The 16,813-nt window shown below is 41.8% G+C and overlaps 1 long non-coding RNA gene and 1 pseudogene across 1 annotated transcript in view; one reads left to right on the top strand and one right to left on the bottom strand.

Moving 5' to 3' along the window:
- Positions 1-16,813, top strand: part of LOC139028395 (uncharacterized) — a 285,368-nt gene that overhangs the window by 56,160 nt on the left and 212,395 nt on the right. The window lies entirely within an intron of this gene.
- LOC111970319 (receptor-type tyrosine-protein phosphatase gamma-like) overlaps positions 1-16,813 on the bottom strand; it is a 227,927-nt pseudogene that overhangs the window by 181,483 nt on the left and 29,631 nt on the right.

Raw genomic sequence — 16,813 nt, 5'->3', positions numbered from 1 at the left:
ACTAGCTTCCTGAAGGCAGTCTGATCTGTGGAGCCATTCTGCATGTTCTCATCCACAACAACAGAAACATCATGTAATGGTTGCTTCAAAGATGTAAACACAGAGAAACAGACAATATTACAAACTCTCTCTGTCTGAGGATAGGTAGGTAGTTAGACACTAGACATAACAATCAGCAGTTCTATTAGTACTGCATTCCCATTGTGAAAGGTGAGGTGAGGGGTTGCTAACTGTGAGGCACATTCCCTTCCTGAGTCTCCTAGTAGTAGAATGATCCACAGCCTGGGAGAGTATCTTTCAGCCCCATACTCATGCCAGCTAACCAACCACCTCTCCAGTTCTCCCTCCATCACCTTGACCATGCAGTGCCAACACCGACTGGAGACAGTACATCTGAGTGAATCCATTATGCTCCACTGACCATGACTGACTGACAATAGTGTACTGCATGCAYGATGTGTGTCCATGTACAGGTAACTGCCTAAATAAAGGAAGCACCAACTTAAAGTGTCTTAAGGTGTTGGGCCACCACGTTCCACCAGAACAGCTTCAATGCGCCTTGGCATAGATTCTACAATTGTCTGYAACTCTATTGGAGGGATGTGTCACCGTTCTTCCATGAGAAATTCCATAATTTGGTGTWTTGTTGATGGTGGTGGAAAATGCTGTCTCAGGATCTCCCATATGTGAATTTCCCATAAGTGTTCAATTGGGTTGAGATTAGAGGTCAACCGATTAATCGGAATGGCTGATTAATTAGGGCCGATTTCAAGTTTTCATAACAATCGGCAATCAGCATTTTTGGACACCGATTATGGCTGATTACATTGCACTCCACAAGGAGACTGCGTGGCAGGCTGACTACCTGTATTGCGAGTGCAGCAAGGAGCCAAGGTAAGTTGCTAGCTAYCATTAAACTTATCTTATAAAAAACACTCAATCAATCTTAACATAATCACTAGTTAAACTAGTAATATCATCAACCATATGTAGTTATCTAGCTTGTCCTGCGTTGCATATAATCGATGCGGTGCCTGTTAATTTATCATTGAATCACAGCCTACCTCGTCAAACGGGTGATGATTTAACAAGCGCATTTGTGAAAAAAGCACTGTCGTTGCACCAATGTGTACCTAACCATAAACATCAATGCCTTTATTAAAATCAATACACAAGTATATATTTGTAAACCTGCATATTTAGTTAATATTGCCTGCTAACATGAATTTATTTTAACTAGGGAAATTGTGTCACGTCTCTTGCATTCTGTGCAAGCAGAGTCAGGGTATATGCAGCAGTTTGGGCTGACTGGCTCGTTGAGAACTGTGTGAAGACATTTCTTCCTAACAAAGACCATAATTAATTTGCCAGAATTGTACATAATTATGACATAACATTGAAGGTTGTGCAATGTAACAGGAATATTTAGACTTATGGATGCCACCCGTTCAATAAAATACGGAGCGGTTCCCTATTTCACTGAAAGAATAAACGTTTTGTTTTCGAAATTATAGTTTCCGGATTTGACCATATTAATGACCTAAGGCTCGTATTTCTGTGTGTTATTATATTATAATTAAGTCTATGATTTGATAGAGCAGTCTGACTGAGCGATGGTAGGCAGCAGCAGGCTCGTAGGCATTCATTCAAACAGCACTTTCCTGCATTTGCCAGCAGCTCTTCGCTGTGCTTCAAGCATTGCACTGTTTATGACTTCAAGCCCATCAACTCCCGAGATTAGGCTGGCAATACTAAAGTGCCTATAAGAACATCCAATAGTCAAAGGAATATGAAATACAAATGGTATAGAGAGAAATAGTTCTATAATTCCTATAATAACTACAACCTAAAACTTCTTACCTGGGAATATTGAAGACTCATGTTAAAAGGATCCACCAGCTTTCATATTCATATTTCATGTTCTGAGCAAGGAACTTAAATGTTAGCTTTTTTACATGGCAAATATTGCACTTTTACTTTCTTCTCCAAAACTTTGTTTTTGCATTATTTAAACCAAATTGAACATGTTTCATTATTAATTTGAGACTAAATTGATTTTATTGATGTATTATATTAAGTTAAAATAAAAGTGTTCATTCAGTATTGTTGTAATTGTCATTATTACAAATATATTTAAAAAATGTAGTTTTTTTTTAAAAATCGATTAATCGGTATCGGCTTTTTTTGGTCCTCCAATAATCGGTATCGGCATTGAAAAATCATAGTCGGTCGACCTCTAGTTGAGATCTGGTGACTGAGGCACACCCACACACCCTTTAAACGCTCCTTTGAGACCCCTCTTTCAAAGTCACAGATCCCATAATCTAGCCATGGCAGCTGAAATGATGGGCAACTGGGCATTTTTATACATGACCCTAAACATGATGGGATGTTAATTGCTTAATTAGGTCAGGAACCACAACTGTGTGGAAGCACCTGCTTTCAATATACTTTGTATCCCATACTCAAGTGTTTTCTTTATTTTGGCAGTTACCTGTATATCATAGACTCAAGGGTTGTACAGTAGAATTCATCACGACTTGAATGAGTGTTAGACAAATGAGTCATTCTGTTCATTGACTTACACCAAGGCTAATGTAGCTAGCTTTTATCACAATACAATGCCAGGATACAGAAATGGAATACAAGCCCAACAATGTATCAAGAGACAGATGCCATGTCTGCATAAATATGACTAATCTCAAATCCAACTGGTTTCATCCAACTGCGGGGCAATATAAAAGCTCTGAATAAAAAGTAAGAACTACACACTCAGAGCCAGAGACAAACAAGAATCAAACACAGAGAGAGAGAGAGAGAGAGAGAGAAAGAGAGAAAAGGGGGATCATGAAAAAGCTTTAGAAAGAGAGAAAAGAAACGAAAAGATAAATGATGCAGATCTGAGTTCCTGCGGGGGTCTCGTGGTGTGAGATATCATCTCATGAAAAATGCCTTCGCCGAGCACACACATGCCTTGAATAACCTTTAATCACATTCCCGGGAGTGGGTTTCTGTGTAACTTATTTAGTGTTTCATAACTAAAGTACACACACCGCATTGAGAGTGAGACACAGTACACCTCTCTCTTCTGTACAGCAAATGTGAAAGACTAAGAAGTAGGTTAGGTTAACCTTCTCTTAATGTTGTAAAGTGAGATTAGAATATTCAAATCTGTACAACATTTTCTATCCTTTCATTTGCATCTGCAACGTTTGACTTTCTGCATTAGGCAGTCTCCCTGGCAGAGAAAAAGTCCATAAAAAATMTGAAATATAGATTTCTGATTGACACAGTGAATTACTTGCACAACACCAGAGAGGTGTATTGAAAGTGTAAAGGCTAAAAAGCTATAGAACGTTGGTAGAGACTGGTAAATAATACAATTATTCTCCTGACAACTGAGTGGAATATAGAGGAGGCTGGTGTCAGGTGATATGAATCACAACATATGTCAGACACTACACCATCCAAGGCAGGGTTACCTCACGAGACCGACTCATGTCCACTACATAGGCAAGAATGTCTGCCTTAGACAGGAATCCTATTCAATAACTAGGCATGCCATAGGGTGAATGACTGAAATGTGTGTAGGTAGATGGAGGCGTACTAGCTCTCCATAACAGTGGCTTCCTGCTTCTTCTACAATAGTCTGGTCTCCATAGCAGAAAGTACAGATCAAAGCTCATTAGGAGAACAGAACTGTAGGAGACATGAAGGGGAGAGTGGTGAAGCCGGAGAGTAAGAGCGATGGAGGAAGGAATGGAGAGAGTAAGGTGAAGAGGTAGGGAAAGAGGAGAGTGAGAAAGATGTGTGAGAGAGATACATAGGGTGAGGGTGCAGTATCCTTGCTGAAGGCACTACTCCTCTAGCTGCAGTTATCAATTAGCCTGGAATCCTAACTGCTATGCTCCAGTTGCACCTGGTGTTATCCATGGTCTCCACTCCCCCATGTACTAAAGCTACAGCTGAAGTTCTAGGGTTGTCATGGTACCAGTATTGCATTACTCAGAGGTATCGTGGGGGGAAAAAATAAAACATTTCCTGAGAAAAACAGTCCTAATGTTGGAAACAAACAGCCTCATGTTGTCACCCAGAATAACATGTTTCTTATCCAAGCTATAGCACAAACTTATATTACAGGACCAAAGAGTTTAGTCTGCTTTGTGTTTTCCTTTTTGCCATGAAAAATCAGTGATCGCGATACTGGTATAATGACAACCCTAAGCTGAACACAGAGAGACACAGTAGTAACAGATGCTAGTTTGCCCGACCACTGTGAGAGAGCTGAGGGCTCTTCACAGAGGAACACTATAACAGGATAATGGCACAGAGGCCTGGGAAAGGATGGAGACTGGCTGGAGTCAATTACAGCATACGAGAGAAAGTGAGTTATTCCAACCAAGTATGTTCTTTTTAATTTTTTATAACCTTTATTCCCCAGGTGGTCCCATTAGGGCCAACATACCTCTTCAAAATACCTACTGTAGCGTGTAGCAGCAGACTAACCCAGGCCAGTCTGTAGTGGCTGCTACACTGCCTGTAAACGTCTCCATTCCCTCCCACGTGGCTCTTAATAACCATTTAGCTGCTATGGCACACTTGTCCTTCCCCCATTCACAGCCCATAGACACTAATTACTTCTCTAAAGCAACGCTGGACAACATTTATCTTCTGTCTTCCCTTTCTCCAATGGCTCCATTTAACTCAGTCACAATGAGCTAGCTGCCTCACCATTAACCCTGCTGTCATTTACTCACAGTGCTTCTGACTACATATTCCCCCTAACAATACAAAGCACACTGAGGCAAAAGAGCTTTTAGCTGTCTGAATCCCTATAGCTCAGTGTCAACACAGGTTCAGTGTCCAACAACTAAGGCAGGTTTGAATAGAGAGCATGACACATTAAAAGCTCAGAGAGCACAGAGAGAGGCCTGGCAGACAGGCTGCAGAGGCTAGGGTTTGCTATGTGCTAAGTGCTATGACTACAAAGGCAATTACAATTACAGTGAAACTATCTTTACCATATTCTGAACTGCTACCTAACCAATAGCTTTATTTACGTGTTTAGGTGTATTGTACAAAGAATGTCAGAACAGTGTGGACAATAACTACAGTTGACCCCTGAGCTGACACTACAGCTGTAAATGTAACACATGGAAATATGAGTAACTATCAATGATCTATGGGTGGTGATCCTTGTAAAATAGGTATTCTGACCTCAATGGGTCTTCCTAAAGAAAGGTTCTCTCCTCTCCCAGGAGGTACAGCGTCAAGGAGAAAATCATCTCTCGTGGACAGATCGACATAAACATAACTGGTACCYTAGAATCTGTCAGGATTGAATGGGATGGTTAGCATATTTTTTCCAATGTTTGGGTTTTTCTTCACTGTTTATTTGTACAAATCACGATTTTGCAGGTGTAAGCATCTTTGGAATGTCAGAAGGGGAGGGGACATTCAGCCTGTAATTTGCAAAGAGAGAGAGTGGAGCGCCTCGTTCCTGTTCCAATCCTCATTCTAGCATTTCTTGATCCCTTCTCTTAACGCTTTACACTTGTACACATATACAGGTTCAAAATAGCAGATTTGGATACAGATAAGCACCTAAATTGGAACACAGTGGCTGTACATGACGTCAAAGCTCAAGGTCTACGCTTCACAGCAAAGTATTGGTTTTGAATGACAGCGGTTCTGAACATGAACACCGCACGCAACAACAAGTTGCCCCCATCCCTCCCACAAACTGGGCAACTTTTGCAAATGTGTTGTCTGAGTGAGGTAAATGCTGAAAATAAAGACGACTCATGTGTATTTTGAAAGATGAGCTGTTGAGGATTATAATAAATACCGCTTTGATTTCATACAAGCAAGCCAAACAACTGTTAGTCTTCACTTTCCCATATCATTCCCATACAGTAACAAGATGACATGGCGCCATTGCTGGGTTGTTCTGAACAGAATGAGCCTATGTTTTTTGTATTGTGAAGACATTTGGCAGGGAACACACATCTGAATATACACTATCGTTCAAAAGTTTGGGGTCACTTAGAAATGTCCCTTGTTTTTGAAAGAAAAGCACATTTTCTGTCCATTTAAAATAACATCAAATTGATCAGAAATCCAGTGTAGACATTGTTAATGTTGTAAATGTGTCACGCCTGCTCCCGCTCTACCCCCCCTGGRGCTCGAGGGGGCCAGGCTGCCCTGCATTACGCTCCCCTGCAACCATCATTTATGCACACCTGCCTTCCCTCGTCACGCGCTTCAATGATATTGGACTCACCTGGACTCACTCAATCACCTGTTTATTACCTCCCCTATATTTGTCAGTTCCCCAGCTCTGTTCCCCACTGCTGCATTGTTTGTCATATGTCTGTGTTACCCGTGTGCTGACGCTGTTCCTGTCTTGTTCTATGTATGTTCCCGAATAAATGTCTGACTCCCCGTACCTGCTTCTCCTGTCCGGCGTCGGTCCTTACAGAATTACTATTGTAGCTGGAAACGGCTGATTTTTTATGGAATATCTACATAGGAGTACAGAGGCCGATTATCAGCAACCATCACTCCTGTGTTCCAATGGCACGTTGTGTTGACTAATCCAAGTTTATCATTTTAAAAGGCTAATTGATCATTTGAAAACCCTTTTGCAATTATGTTAGCACATCTGAAAACAGTTGTTCTGATTAAAGAAGCAATAAAACTGGTCTTCTTTAGACTAGTTGAGTATCTGGAGCATTAGCATTTGTGGGTTCGATTACAGGCTCAAAATGGACAGAAACAAAGAACTTTCTTCTGAAACTCGTCAGTCTATTCCTGTTCTGAGAAAGGAAGGCTATTCCATGCGAGAAATTGCTAAGAAACTGAAGATCTCGTACAACGCTGTGTACTACTTACTCCATTCACAGAACATTGCAAACTGGCTTTAACCAGAATAGAAAGAGGAGTGGGAGGCCCCAGTGCACAACTGAGCAAGAGGACAAGTACATTAGAGTGTCTAGTTTGAGAAACAGACTCCTCACAAGTCCTCAAGTGGCAGCTTCATTAAATAGTACCCGCAAAACACCAGTCTCAACGTCAACAGTGAAGAGGCGACTCCAGGATGCTGGCCTTCTAGGCAGAGTTCCTCTGTCCAGTGTCTGTGTTCTTTTGCCCATCTTAATCTTTTATTGGCAAGTCTGATATGCAACTCTGACATTCTGGTACTGCTACCAACATTTTAGCACTGACTGTTATGTGCTAGCTGTGTAGTCTGTGTTTATAAACGTGCAGTGACCGTAAAAATATGCATTTGTATAAGGAATCGGCAACTCGTTCTCATCTTCTTATCCAGGTAGGCTACTTGATTTCAACATGTAAACAAAGTGAACAGGCTGTTGTTCAAACAGTTGGAGATGGACAGGAGGGTCTATTCATAACCAGTTCAACTGCTCTACCTTACTAGCAAGCAAATAGATCCTTATATTTAGTATAGGTATAATTTACAAGTCCTGAATTCATTAGATTATTACTGACTGTTTGAAATGCAGTGTATTGATCTTTAATTGTGGAACAAAGCTTATTTAGAGAGAATTTTTTTAGGCCATATCGCCCAGCCCTACTTCTGTCTCTATTCTATGTGCACCAAAATTCTGATCTGATTCTCTGAATTGCCTTATGAAAGCCTAACACTGTAAGATTGTTTTTAGAATGCGTAAACAACAACAGTAATTTTGTGATGCGGGGATGCAGGGCTGTGTTCCAAAGAAAACKAATACAAGTTTGCTTGCTCTAGTTCCTCAACAGCACAGCTAGGAGAGTTCAAAATAGTACCTTATGGTTGAAGTCTCTTCTTTGAGTCATAAGTGCATTGAAAATACATAGGAACTGTGCACACTCGGAGAGCTGTGTGGCCACTCCCAGACAACAGTTAGTCCTCTCACAAACCCATGTCATTTTTTTTGTTGCACCTACCCCAAATGAACCATGAATATTATTATCATGTTACTGAATGTATCCAGAGTATTTTTAGATTTCGTTATCAACAAATGTGGCAAAAAGTACAGTAAAAGTAAAATGCACATTAAATTGACAGTATAATGTTTGGATTCAGTCTTGGGTCAGATTAAGTGTTTTGTTCTCACCTTTAGTCTAATAATTTTCCCATATTCAAACTGTTCCCTTTGATTGCTACCATGGTTATGGATTTCCATATTTCTTCTGTAAGAAGCATTTCAATTTAGCCCTATCAATATAGCAAATTCCCACGAGTGTATGGAGTTAAAATGTACCCAGAACTTAATTGAGCAGCTGACCAATTACACAACACTTTAGTTCTGGGTTAACCGAGATTAAGGAGGAGAAGAAGTGTACTAAAAATAACTTCATCCTACTTCATGCTCCAAAGGAAACATCACTGGGAATATAACCGTTAAATCAGTAAATTCGCATAGCTCTTTCCACAAAGGCAAAGTGGAATTGGAAAGAGGTTTGAAAAGGTTTTTTAGTGACATTTTCCTTTTTAAATATTTTTTAAATATGAGTGATTTTTATAGGACTGCAGGCYGTGCTAAAATAAGCAGGAGGGAGGTAGTGAGAATGACTTTTCAAGCATAATATACAATCCAAAGAGGCAGAATATAATCAATTTCCATCTCAATTCTGCGTTGTCCTACTCAGATGGCCGAGAGCACTTTGTTCATGTCCTCATCTAATGGGAAACACAGTTAGTGGATATGAATAGGACCAGGGACACTACTTCTAGCTTTTCCATTAAAATTCAAGCCGCTGCTTTTGAGGATCACAGTGAGGTAGCTGGCTAGCAGCACAATGGTTGTAAAAAAGCACATTCAGTGAATTAATCACATATAGGCCTACACACAAACACTGCTTGAGCGTACACACCCACAGACATACAGTACATACACCCACCCACAGCATGTCGTGAATAACCAAAGGCACAAAGTAAATGTATGCATGATGAATCATCTATTAGATCTGAAACCTTATTGAAGCCTGCCCTGCAACATACACCTCATCATCAGACCTTGTGAAAGTTTTTCTGGACACAACTGTACTTTAAAATATGTTAATTTAGCTCTAGCTAGGGATGTGCACGGTTATATGAATATCCGAATGGACGTTAGTCTTCAAATACTTGCCTGAGTATTTATTTTTTACAGAAAAAATATATGTAGGCCTCTTTTAACACTGAAAAGGCTTTTTCTAAACTAACTAAAATATTCATGTGACATTGTTACATAGAAAGATATACCAAGATATTTCAAAGTATTAATTAAATAAAACAAACTTTTCAATGTAGTTTTTATGACGTGCACCATAAGAAGACCAGTAGCATTCATGTGTGTAGCTTGTTGTTTATGTTGGCCAATCGAAGCGGCTCAATGTGTAGCAAGTAGAGTTAGAGTTCACTAATGCACAATGGAATTAAAAGCTTGCAAAATGAGGAGAAGTAGGCTACAACGGGCAACCAACAGGTAGGCTGTTGTGTTAACTGAATGGAGTTGGGGGAAAAGCGCAGCATATGGCCTCGTTTAGCCTAACTAGCCTCTCTAGGCTACTCCAGTCAAGACAGGCACTGTTATATGGGATGATAAATAACATTGTGGCTACTACAAGTTAGCTAGTCTTGGCTGTAGCCGAGTTTCCTTGGCGTCTCTCTTTCTCCATCCATCTGCTCCCTCCAATGACTGTAAGGCTCGCTCRCATCTCACACACACCGCCCCCTCTGCAGCTGCAGCAATAGAGTGCCAGCCTCTCTCCCACGCCCACCAGTGCTCAGGTTAAAAACTTACGTTTAAGAAACACATGTATGGCTGAATGGTTCTCACAAGGACCACACTAGTCCCTACTCCAGCACAGAATCCATAACACACATCAACAGCTACTCCCTGTAGCTACCACTCAGAGGGAGAGAGGTAAAGAGGGAAAGAGGGAAAGGGAGAGAGGGAAAGAAGAGTTGAATTATGAGCAAAAAAAACTAAGTGGGAGTGTAGAGGCTATTGGGAAGGAGTTGGAAAGAAGGGAGAAAAGTTGGGACGGAGAAAGGTTGAGAATCAATAAAAGACAAAAGAGGAAGATAACAGAGTTACAGTAAGGTAATATGTCTCTACAGCCACAGTCCACTTAGGTTTGACCCATCTCATTAATTAATCAGAGAAGAGCAAGAGACAGAATCCTAGAGAGGAATTAGGGCTAGAACCTGTGGCAAAAGAGTTAATCCATCTTGCCTGGGGACATAGCTGTACCACTATGGAGGAGAAAACTACTCACCTGAATAAGCCCAGTAGGAGTCTCCTCCTGCCGCCCTCCTCTCCCTCACCCTGTCCCCCATGCTCCCATGATGCTCTTTTTCTACTGGCCCCGACTGGCCACCCTGTAGAGCTGAGGGAAATAGAGAGACAGAGGTTAGAGGTCAGAAAGAATATATAAGAAAAACCTAATATTGAGTTGCACCCCTTTTGCCCACAGAACAGCTTCAATTTGTTGGGGCATTGACCCTACAAGGTGTCGAAAGCGTTCCACAGGGATGCTGGCCCATGTTGACTCCAATGCTTCCCACAGTTGTGTAAAGTAGGCTTGATATCCTTTGGGTGGTTGACCATTCTTGATACACATGGGAAACTGTTGTGAGAAAAACCCAGCAGTATTGCAGTTCTTGACACACTCAAACCAGTGCGCCTGGCCCCTACTATTTGCATTGTGTGCCCCCCCAACCCCTCTTTTACGCTGCTGCTACTCTCTGTTTATCTTATATGCATAGTCAATTTAACTATACATTCATGTACATACTACCTAAATTGGCCCGACCAACCAGTGCTCCCGCACATTGGCTAACCYGGCTATCTGCATTGTGTCCCACCACCCACCAACCCCTCTTTTTACGCTTCTGCTACTCTCTGTTCATCATATATGCATAGTCACTTTAACGATACCTACATGTACATACTACCTCAATAAGACTGACTAACTATATATAGCCTTGCTACTCTTTTTTCAAATGTCTTTTTACTGTTGTTTTATTTCTTTACTTACCTACACACATACTTTTTTTTTCTCGCACCATTGGTTAGAGCCTGTAAGTAAGCATTTCACTGTAAGGTCTACACCTGTTGTATTCGGCGCACGTGACAAATAAACTTTGATTTGATTTGATACTACTATACCCTGTTCAAAGGCACTTATGTTGTCTTGACAACACAATATGTTGTCTTGCCCATTCACCCTCTGAATGGCACACACACAATCCATGTCTCAATTGCCTCAAGGCTTAAAAAAATATTCTTTAACCGGTCTACTCCCCTTCATCTACACTGATCGAAGTGGATTTAACAAGTGACATCAATAAGGGACCATAGATTTCACCTGGATTCACCTGGTCAGTCTGTCATAGAAAGAGCAGGTGTCCTTAATCCATAAAAGTCTAAGCCCTGTTTAAACTGGGGGAGTACTACTAAGCTATATGGAATTGTTTTAAGAAGGTTGTACCAAGGATCATTTTGCTATTTGATTTAGAATTTTAAGACCCATTGAATTATCCCAACAAATCTGAAACAATTATTTGATGAAAAATATCTAAAGGAAGTTTGTTTTGAAGTGTCTTTCCTCTATCTGAGAGATACAGTACATGGCTGACACCTGCTCGTCAAACATGTTATTCCAAAATCATGGGCATTAATATGGAGTTGGTCCCCCCTTTGCTGCTATAACAGCCTCCTCTTTTTATGGAAGGCGTTCCACTAGATGTTGGAACATTGCTGCGGGACTTGCTTCCATTCTGCCTCAAGAGCATTAGTGAGGTCGGGCACTGATGTTGGGCGATTAGGCCTGGCTCTCAGTCGGCGTTCCAATTCATCGCAAAGGTGTTTGATGGGGTTGAGGTCAGGGCTCTTTGCGGGTCAGTGAAGTTCTTACATAGCAATCTCGACAAACTATTTCTGTTCGGACCTCGCTTTGTGCACAGAGGCATTGTCATGCTGAAACAGGAAAGGGCCATCCCAAAACTGTTGCCACAAAGTTGGAAGCACAGAATCATCTAGAATGTCATTGTATACTGTAGCGTTAAGATTTCCCTTCACTGGAACTAAGGGGCCTAGCCCGAACCATGAAAAACAGTCCCAGACCATTATTTCTCCTCCAACAAACTTTACAGTTGGAAATGGTACTATGCATTCGGGCAGGTAGCGTTATCATGGCATCCGCCAAACACAGTCTCGTCTGTCAGACTGCCAGTTGGTGAAGCGTGATTCATCACTCCATAGAACGCACTTCCACTGCTCCAGAGTCCAATGGTGGCGAGCTTTACACCACTCCAGCCAACACTTGACATTGCGCGTTGTGATCTTAGGCTTGTGTGCGGCTGCTCGGCCATGGAAACCCCTTTCATGAAGCTTCCGACAAACAGTTGTTTTGCTGATGTTGCTTCCAGAGGCAGTTTGGAACTCGGTGGTGAGTGTTGCAACCGAGGACAGACGATTTTTAAGCGCCATGCGCTTCAGCACTCCCATTCTGTGAGCTTGTGTGGCCCACCACTTCGCGGGGTAGCCGTCGTTGCTCCTAGATGTTTACACTTATATTTCCACAATAACAGTTTCCACTTATGTTTCCACAATAACAGTTTCCACTTATGTTTCCACAATAACAGCACTTACAGTTGATCGGGGCAGCTCTAGCAGGGTAGAAATTTGACGAACTGACTTGGTGGAAAGGGCTCTTCAGTACGTTCCATTCTACTGACAACGTTTGTCTATTGGGATTGCATGGTTGTGTACTCGATTTTATACACCTGTCGGGTGTGGCTGAAATAGCCGAACCCACAAATTTGAAAGGGTGTACACATACTGTTGGCCATGTAGTGTATAAGAAAGATCAGGAAAAACTGTTATTTTTAAAACGTGTGGCTCAGTTGGTAGAGCATGGCGCTTGCAACGCCAGGGTTGTGGGTTCATTCCCCACGGGGGGTCCAGGATGAATATGTATGAACTTTCCAATTTGTAAGTCGCTCTGGATAAGAGCGTCTGCTAAATGACTTAAATGTAAATGTAAAATGTTAAAACATTTTAATTTTGCCTTACTGGTATTACCCCTACAAAGACACTGAATAAAATATTCACTATATGGAACAACAGATAGTCCCCCCAAAAAAATCTAAATGAAGTTTATTCTGAAACATCAGGAAACATTTGTTGTTGTTTTTTTACATGTTTTGAACCCCTTATTTTTGTCACTAAACAGTCTCCATATACTGTATACTTCCATAAAAAAATGTAACTTGTAACAGGGGACCTTCAGAGGCCTGCGGGTGTCTTGCATATAAACAGAGGGGTCATATTATTGTGTAGCCCAAACTGTTCAGACGCTACAGACATAAGTTGGCAGATCGGCTTCTGGGGGATYTAGAGCAAAACGGAGAACACCATCCTGTTTGTGGGAGTCTCATCTTTCCATAGAGGCGTCATAATAGTTTGGACGCTACAGATGATTTTGTGAGAAGAGCGATTTTCATGGTCATGGCGATTCTCATGGTCTGAAAAACACTGCTCTAACTCTGTCACCTTTCACTGCAAATGCAGAAGTGTTACATACTGATATCTCTAGCTTAAACTGACAGATTTTTATGGGGATATTTTGTAATGTTAATTAGATTTCCGCAGGGGTGCGGACATCGACCTTAGGGGGTTAATGTTTTATATAGTCAGTGTATGTTAGAAATGTCTAAACTTGGGCCTCCCGAGTGGCGCAGCGGTCTAAGGCTACAGACCCAGGTTCATTCCCGAGCTGTGCCACAACTGGCAGTGGCCYGGAGTCCCATAGGACGATGCCCAATTGGCCCAGTGTCATCGAGGTTAAGGGAGGGTTTGGCCGGTGGGGCTGTACTTGGCTCATCGCACTCTAGCGACTCCTTGTGGGGGGCCTGCGGGCTGACCCCGGTTGCCAGTTGAACAGTGCAATTGGCTCCCGGGTTAAGTAGCGCGGTTAGTCGGGTTATGTTTCGGAGGACACTTGGCTCCACTTTCACCTCTCCCGAGTCCGTTGAGGAGTTGCAGCGATGAGACAAGATCTAAAAAATTGCGGATAAAAAAGGGAGCACAATACTTTTTTATATATTTTTTTYCAAATAATAAATTAAAAACATTTKTATGCTTAAATTTTGGTGGGCTTAATAGGTACACTTACCCTATTGTTTAATATGTTCTGTATTTACATTGAATGGAAATGTCACGGCCGTTGAAAGAAGAGGACCAAGGKGCAGCATGGTAAGCGTACATTTTATTTTTATTTGGAAAGACGCCGAACAAAACAATAAACACTACAAAACAAACCATGAAGCCAAAGGCTATGTGCCATAAACAAAGTCAACTTCCCACAAAGACAGGTGGAAGAAAGGGCTACCTAAGTATGGTTCTCAATCAGAGACAYCGATAGACAGCTGTCCCTGATTGAGAACCCTCCCGGCCAAAACATAGAAATACAAATAATAGAACATAGAATACCCACCCCAACTCACACCCTGACCAAACCAAAATAGAGACATWAAAAGGATCTCTAAGGTCAGGGCGTGACAGAAAAATGTTTTGGGATCTACAGTATATAAAAAAATTACATATGTATAATTCTAACTGCAATACAAAGTTATAAAATACAAAAAAAGTGTTCCTGGTCTTTGTATGTTAAACTCTAGGGAATGGGATAGATGTTGCCGTCTCAGCCTCAGGCAGGTCAATTAAGCCAAACTGCTGAGTAGGAGCCAGAACAATCTGGGCAATCATCCAACATGATGAAGAGAGCAAAGAAAGAAAGGAACCATTCTGTCAGCCTTTATAACACCACAACTATGAAGACTGMAGCTATAGGTGGGTGTGGGTGGGATAACTCCTGAGAGGTCAAAGGTTTTTAGGGGGTTTGTGGTGCAACAGAACACGGATAGGATACTGTACTTCTTGTATATCATGCACTGACACAAAGGTGAACCAAACAATGTACACTCTTCACTTCCTCAGTACTTCCTCTGTAACTCCTCTTACATAAAATAACCCTACTTTGCCATCCATTTTGTAGTGATGGAGGGAGAGGGAGATGGAGAGAGAGTTCAATCAGGGCAGAACAGAACATGCTGTGGGGGTTAAACAGCCAGAGACCTGGAGAAACAGAATAGGCTCTGGTGGTATACAGCCAGAGACCTGGAGAACCAGATGATAGTTTGATTGGCCCACAGGCCTTACCAGCAAAAGCAGGAGAAGACTGCCTGCCCCCACGAGACCAGCCCACACAGTAACCACAGCCCAGGTGTCATCATTGCTACACACAACGTAATGCTTTTTATTACTCATTGCCTCCTGTGTGGATAATTTAACCTATAGTATGTCTGTCTTCCCTCTGTGTGGATYATCTAACCTACAGTATGTCTGTCTTCCCTCTGTGTGGATKATTTAACCTACAGTATGTCTGTCTTCCCTCTGTGTGGATAATCTAAACCTTACAGTATGTCTGTCTTCCCTCTGTGTGGATAATTGAACCTACAGTATGTCTGTCTTCCCTCTGTGTGGATAATTTAACCTACAGTATGTCTGTCTTCCCTCTGTGTGGATAATTTAATCTACAGTATGTCTGTCTTCCCTCTGTGTGGATCATTTAACCTGCCAGTATGTCTGTCTTCCTCTGTGGATAATTGAACCTACAGTATGTCTGTCTTCCCTCTGTGTGGATCATTTAACCTACAGTATGTCTGTCTTCCCTCTGTGTGGATAATTTAACCTACAGTATGTGTCTGTCTTCCCTCGTGTGGATAATTTAACCTACAGTATGTTGTCTTCCCTCTGTGTGATAATTTAACCTACAGTATGTCTGTCTTCCCTCTGTGTGGATAATTTAATCTACAGTATGTCTGTCTTCCCTCTGTGTGGATCATTTAACTGCAGTATGTCTGTCTTTCCCTCTTGTGGATCATTTAAACCTACGTATGTCTGTCTTCCCTCTGTGTGGATCATTTAACCTACAGTATGTCTGTCTTCCCTCTGTGTGGACCTTAATCAGAAGTAATGATCACCACCATCAGGGTTGATCCAAGGGGGAGGTGGAACAACAACAATAATAGTTTATCTGAAAACCCTCAGAGCCCTTTGATACTCGAGGCTGCTCTCACACACACTCACCATCCATCAACTGCATTCAGACGGTGCCTGGATTTCCTGAACAAACTGTATTCTGGAAATTGATGAGGAGGCTGTACTGTGCACAGAAATATAYACTGCAATTTGGTAATAACCAAATGGAAAAAGCGAGTCCATGATTTTCCTTTCTGATAAGGTTGTTTAGGTGGTTTTAGATTACTACCCATTCACTACGCCCAGTTACAGGCTGAGAAGCTACACTATTTATAAAAAAGTATGTGGACACCTTCAAATTAGTGGATTCGGCCATTTCAGAAACACCCGTTGCTGACAGGTGTATATAAAATCAAGTCAACTTTCCAACAAGTCAATTGGTCAAATTTCTGCCCTGCTAGAGTTACCCCAGTCAACTGTAAATGCTGTTATTGTGAAGTGGAAACATCTAGGAGCAACAATGGCTCGCCGTGAAATTGGTAGGCAACACAACGTCACAGAGGGTCTGCCAAGTGCTGAAGCACGTAAAAATGTCTATCCTCAGTTGCAAACTCACTACTGGTTCCAAACTGCCTCTGGAAGCAACGTCAGCACAATAATGTTTGTCGGGGCTTCATGAAATGGGTTTCATGGCCGAGGTAGCCGCACACAAGCCTAAGATCACCATAGCGCAATACCAAGTGTCAGCTGGAGTGGTGTAAAGCTCGCTGCCA

This window comes from Salvelinus sp. IW2-2015, linkage group LG11 (genome assembly GCF_002910315.2).
Source record: "Salvelinus sp. IW2-2015 linkage group LG11, ASM291031v2, whole genome shotgun sequence".
NCBI classification, from domain to species: Eukaryota; Metazoa; Chordata; class Actinopteri; order Salmoniformes; family Salmonidae; genus Salvelinus; species Salvelinus sp. IW2-2015.
The sequence above is the reverse complement of the archived record's forward strand: the minus strand, read 5'-3'. Positions and strand labels throughout refer to the sequence as shown.